General features: G+C 49.2%; 1 protein-coding gene across 1 annotated transcript in view; it reads left to right on the top strand.

Moving 5' to 3' along the window:
• The first annotated feature begins 505 nt into the window (after positions 1 to 505).
• The window catches only part of LOC124000342 (delta-sarcoglycan-like), a 313,303-nt gene continuing 307,808 nt past the window's right edge, over positions 506 to 6,000 (top strand). The window contains exon 1 of the mRNA XM_046306630.1: positions 506 to 643. The gene's annotated coding sequence lies outside the window, so the exon portion shown is untranslated. The remainder of the gene's footprint in view (positions 644 to 6,000) is intronic.

Below are 6,000 nucleotides of genomic sequence, written 5' to 3'. Positions count from 1 at the left end.
CTTGGTGTGCTTGGACCATGTTAGTTTGTTGGTGATGTGGACACCACGGAACTTGTAGCTCTCAACCTGCTCCACTGCAGTCCAGTCGATGAGAATGGTGTCCTGGCACCACACCACAGTAATTGTCTGTATTTGAAAGTGTCTCCTCATTAATTCATGTATAATGTACACGTTTCAAATTTTTATGTCACAATTACAGCCTTTCTTGCAAGCTCTAACCCCAACAATGAAGTAATCTATAGCAATGTAATGTAGTGTGTCAGCAGCCTACAACCTTAAATAAAGAGACTTTGAGTCCATCTGCAACCCTTTCCGTTGCACCTTGGACACTCCCTTCTGACATCAGATGGAGTTGTGTGTCAGCAGAGGTCCTATTTTATAACCTCTACCTTAAAATAGCCTACTGACCCAGTCAGGAAGTCTGTCTGCACACTGAAACATGGTGATAAGTCCAGACAGCTGAGTTTGACATGGCCTCCCTCTCTCTCTGCTGTTATGCCTGGGACATTACCATTCAGAAGGGGAGACGTCCGTATATGGCCGGGATTGGAAACACTGAAAATATTCCCAGGGAGACACAAATCCAGTCAAGGTTTACCTCTGAAAAACGAAAGGACTTACCATTGTGAAAACATCTGCAACGGTAGGGATGTAGTGCCATTTTGAGTGTGAGTGTGATTTAAACAAGGGTTCATTGGAGGTTTGGCTCTGTGTGTGTGTGTGGGATCTGTGACTATGCATAGATGAAGTAACAAAGCAAGATTTTACTGAAATAACTGCAAAAGTCCTATAATGTTGGCAGTGAATATTTTACAAGCCATTTCTGAGGTATCACTGTTGATAGAGTACTGATTGGGCAGTACTCTGAAGTAGCAGCAAAATATTGTAAAAAGTTGTTGTCAACATATCCCTACTTTAGATACATCTGAGTAGTCTCTGAACGGGTTATGTGAGGTGTCTGGTTTTGTTTCTGAATTGATACGGTTTTAATTCATGTAGTGAGGCTGCCTTGGATGTCAGTTGTCATTCAATTGCAGAATCCACTGAACTTAATCTAACACACAGATAAGGATTTTTTAGAGTGTTGACCACTGTGTCTGCCTTAGAGAACCTGAATTAATTATATTGTTGGATCCTAAAACCCACTAAATATCCTTGTTCTTTACACTCACATTAGTGGGGTCCTTAATCTATGCTAAGTCAAAATATAAAGGCAACATGCAACAATTTAGTTCATGGGAGGAAATCAATTATTTGAAATAAATTCATTAGGCCCTAATATATAGATTTCACATGACTGGGAATACAGGTATGCATCTGTTGGTCACAGATACCTAAAACAGCAGTAGGAGCATGGACTAGAAATACAGTCAGTACCTGGTGTGACCACCATTTGCCATCAGGCTGTTGATTGTGGCCTGTGCAATGTTGTCTCACTGCTCTTCAATGGTTGTGTGAAGTTCGATATTGGTGGGAACTGGAACCCGCTGTCATACTCGTAAATCCAGACTGTCATGCTGGTGATAGAGGACCCAAAAGCGACTTAACAGAAACAGAGTTTATTCAAGTCCAAACAGGGAATAACAGAAATCCTCTAGTCTGTAGAGGGGAATAACAAGAGAAGCGGCCACAGACTGCAGGTCGCTTCGGGTAGGCGCAGGCCGTAGTTGACAGAGACACCTGCTCACACGCAGCATCTGATGAAGGCAAAAAACACGACAGGACAGGGCGAAACACAATCACAGCACGGTGAATACTAAACAAGGAACCGACGGGACAGGAACGGAACACAAAGGAATAAATAGGGACTCTAATCAGGGGAAAGGATCGGGAACAGGTGTGGGAAGACTAAATGATGATTAGGGGAATAGGAACAGCTGGGAGCAGGAACGGAACGATAGAGAGAAGAGAGAGCGAGAGAGTGAGAGGGGAGGGGGAGAGAGAGGGATAGAAAGAGGGAAAGAACCCAATAAGACCAGCAGAGGGAAACGAACAGAATGGGGAGCACAGGGACAAGACATGATAATAAATGACAAACATGACAGTACCCCCCCACTCACCGAGCGCCTCCTGGCGCACTCGAGGAGGAATCCTGGCGGCAACGGAGGAAATCATCGATGAGTGAACGGTCCAGCACGTCCCGAGACGGAACCCAACTCCTCTCCTCAGGACCGTAACCCTCCCAATCCACTAAGTATTGGTGACCCCGTCCCCGAGAACGCATGTCCATGATCTTATGTACCTTGTAAATAGGTGCGCTCTCGACAAGGACGGGAGGGGGAGGGAAGACGAACGGGGGTGCGAAGAAAGGGCTTAACACAGGAGACATGGAAGACAGGATGGACGCGACGAAGATGTCGCGGAAGAAGCAGTCGCACAGCGACAGGATTGACGACCTGGGAGACACGGAACGGACCAATGAACCGCGGAGTCAACTTACGAGAAGCTGTCGTAAGAGGAAGGTTGCGAGTGGAAAGCCACACTCTCTGGCCGCAACAATACCTTGGACTCTTAATCCTGCGTTTATTGGCGGCTCTCACAGTCCTCCCCGCAGACAAAGGCAGACCGGTAGTGAAGCCTAAGGCGATGTGAGACCATGGTCGAGAAGGAATGGGGAGCGGTCTGAGACGACCGGCAGGAGGAGAGTTACCCGACTTAGTCTGCGCGCAGTCCGAACAAGCAGCCACGAAACGGCGCGTGTCACGCTCCTGAGTCGGCCACCAAAAGCGCTGGCGAATAGACGCAAGAGTGCCTCGAACACCGGGATGACCAGCTAACTTGGCAGAGTGAGCCCACTGAAGAACAGCCAGACGAGTGGAAACAGGAACGAAAAGGAGGTTACTAGGACAAGCGCGCGCGACGCAGTGTGCGTGAGTGCTTGCTTAACCTGTCTTTCAATTCCCCAGACTGTTAACCCGACAACACGCCCATAAGGAAGAATCCCCTCGGGATCAGTAGAAGCCACAGAAGAACTAAACAGACGGGATAAGGCATCAGGCTTGGTGTTCTTGCTACCCGGACGGTAAGAAATCACAAAGTCGAAACGAGCGAAAAACAACGCCCAACGAGCTTGACGGGCATTAAGTCGTTTGGCAGAACGGATGTACTCAAGGTTCTTATGGTCTGTCCAAACGACAAAGGAACGGTCGCCCCCTCCAACCACTGTCGCCATTCGCCTAGGGCTAAGCGGATGGCGAGCAGTTCACGGTTACCCACATCATAGTTGCGCTCAGATGGCGACAGGCGATGAGAAAAATAAGCGCAAGGATGAACCTTATCGTCAGACTGGAAGCGCTGGGATAGAATGGCTCCCACGCCTACCTCTGAAGCGTCAACCTCGACAATGAATTGTCTAGTGACGTCAGGAGTAACGAGGATAGGAGCGGACGTAAAACGTTCTTTTAGAAGATCAAAAGCTCCTGGGCGGAACCGGACCACTTAAAACACGTCTTGACAGAAGTAAGAGCTGTGAGAGGAGCAGCAACTTGACCGAAATTACGAATGAACGCCGATAGAAATTAGCGAAACCTAAAAAGCGCTGCAACTCGACACGTGACCTTGGAACGGGCCAATCACTGACAGCTTGGACCTTAGCGGAATCCATCTGAATGCCTTCAGCGGAAATAACGGAACCGAGAAAAGTAACGGAGGAGACATGAAAAGAGCACTTCTCAGCCTTTACGTAGAGACAATTCTCTAAAAGGCGCTGTAGAACACGTCGAACGTGCTGAACATGAATCTCGAGTGACGGAGAAAAAATCAGGATATCGTCAAGATAGACAAAAACAAAGATGTTCAGCATGTCTCTCAGAACATCATTAACTAATGCCTGAAAAACAGCTGGCGCATTGGCGAGACCGAACGGCAGAACCCGGTACTCAAAATGCCCTAACGGAGTGTTAAACGCCGTTTTCCACTCGTCCCCCTCTCTGATGCGCACGAGATGGTAAGCGTTACGAAGGTCCAACTTAGTAAAGCACCTGGCTCCCTGCAGAATCTCGAAGGCTGATGACATAAGGGGAAGCGGATAACGATTCTTAACCGTTATGTCATTCAGCCCTCGATAATCCACGCAGGGGCGCAGAGTACCGTCCTTCTTCTTAACAAAAAAGAACCCCGCCCCGGCCGGAGAAGAAGAAGGCACTATGGTACCGGCGTCAAGAGACACAGACAAATAATCCTCGAGAGCCTTACGTTCGGGAGCCGACAGAGAGTATAGTCTACCTCGAGGAGGAGTGGTCCCCGGAAGGAGATCAATACTACAATCATACGACCGGTGAGGAGGAAGGGAGTTGGCTCGGGACCGACTGAAGACCGTGCGCAGATCATGATATTCCTCCGGCACTCCTGTCAAATCGCCAGGTTCCTCCTGAGAAGTAGGGACAGAAGAAACGGGAGGGATGGCAGACATTAAACACTTCACATGACAAGAAACGTTCCAGGATAGGATAGAATTACTAGACCAATTAATAGAAGGATTATGACATACTAGCCAGGGATGACCCAAAACAACAGGTGTAAACGGTGAACGGAAAATCAAAAAAGAAATAGTCTCACTGTGGTTACCAGATACTGTGAGAGTTAAAGGTAGTGTCTCAAATTTGATACTGGGAAGATGACTACCATCTAAGGCAAACATGGGCGTAGGCTTGTCTAACGGTCTGAAAGGAATGTTATGTTTCCGAACCCATGCTTCGTCCATGAAACAACCCTCAGCCCCAGAGTCAATCAAGGCACTGCATGTAGCACCCGAACCGGTCCAGCGTAGATGGACCGACATAGTAGTACAAGATCTAGATGAAGAGACCTGAGTAGTAGCGCTCACCAGTAGCCCTCCGCTTACTGATGGGCTCTGGCCTCTTACTGGACATGAATTAACAAAATGTCCAGCAACTCCGCAATAGAGGCACAGGCGGTTGGTGATCCTCCGTTCCCTCTCCTTAGTCGAGATGCGAATCCCTCCCAGCTGCATGGGCTCAGTCTCAAAGCCAGAGGAGGGAGATGGTTGCGATGCGGAGCAGGGAAACACCGTTGATGCGAGCTCTCTTCCACGAGCCCGGTGACGAAGATCTACCCGTCGTTCTATGCGGATGGCGAGAGCAATCAAAGAGTCCACATCTGAAGGAACCTCCCGGGAGAGAATCTCATCCTTAACCACTGCGTGGAGTCCCTCCAGAAAACGAGCGAGCAGCGCCGGCTCGTTCCACTCACTAGAGGCAGCAAGAGTGCGAAACTCAATAGAATAATCCGTTATGGACCGTTCACCTTGGCATAAGGAAGCCAGGGCCCTAGAAGCCTCCCTACCAAAAACTGAACGGTCAAAAACCCGAATCATCTCCTCTTTAAAGTTCTGGAACTTGTTAGAGCAATCAGCCCTTGCCTCCCAGATAGCTGTGCCCCATTCTCGAGCCCGGCCAGTAAGGAGTGAAATGACGTAAGCAACCCGAGCTCTCTCTCTAGAGTATGTGTTGGGTTGGAGAGAGAACACAATCTCACACTGCGTGAGAAAGGAGCGGCACTCAGTGGGCTGCCCGGAGTAGCAAGGTGGGTTATTAACCCTAGGTTCTGGAGGCTCGGCAGGCCAGGAAGTAACAGGTGGCACGAGACGTAGACTCTGGAACTGTCCAGAGAGGTCGGAAACCTGAGCGGCCAGGTTCTCCACGGCATGGCGAGCAGCAGACAATTCCTGCTCGTGTCTGCCGAGCATGGCTCCTTGGATCTTGACGGCAGTGTAACGAGCGTCTGAAGTCGCTGGGTCCATTCCTTGGTCGGTTCCTTCTGTCATGCTGGTGATAGAGGACCCAAAAGCGACTTAACAGAAACAGAGTTTATTCAAGTCCAAACAGGGAATAACAGAAATCCTCTAGTCTGTAGAGGGGAATAACAAGAGAAGCGGCCACAGACTGCAGGTCGCTTCGGGTAGGCGCAGGCCGTAGTTGACAGAGACACCTGCTCACACGCAGCATCTGATGAAGGCAAAAAACACGACAGGACAGGGCG

The sequence above is a fragment of the Oncorhynchus gorbuscha genome, linkage group LG16 (assembly GCF_021184085.1).
Source record: "Oncorhynchus gorbuscha isolate QuinsamMale2020 ecotype Even-year linkage group LG16, OgorEven_v1.0, whole genome shotgun sequence".
NCBI classification, from domain to species: Eukaryota; Metazoa; Chordata; class Actinopteri; order Salmoniformes; family Salmonidae; genus Oncorhynchus; species Oncorhynchus gorbuscha.
The sequence above is the reverse complement of the archived record's forward strand: the minus strand, read 5'-3'. Positions and strand labels throughout refer to the sequence as shown.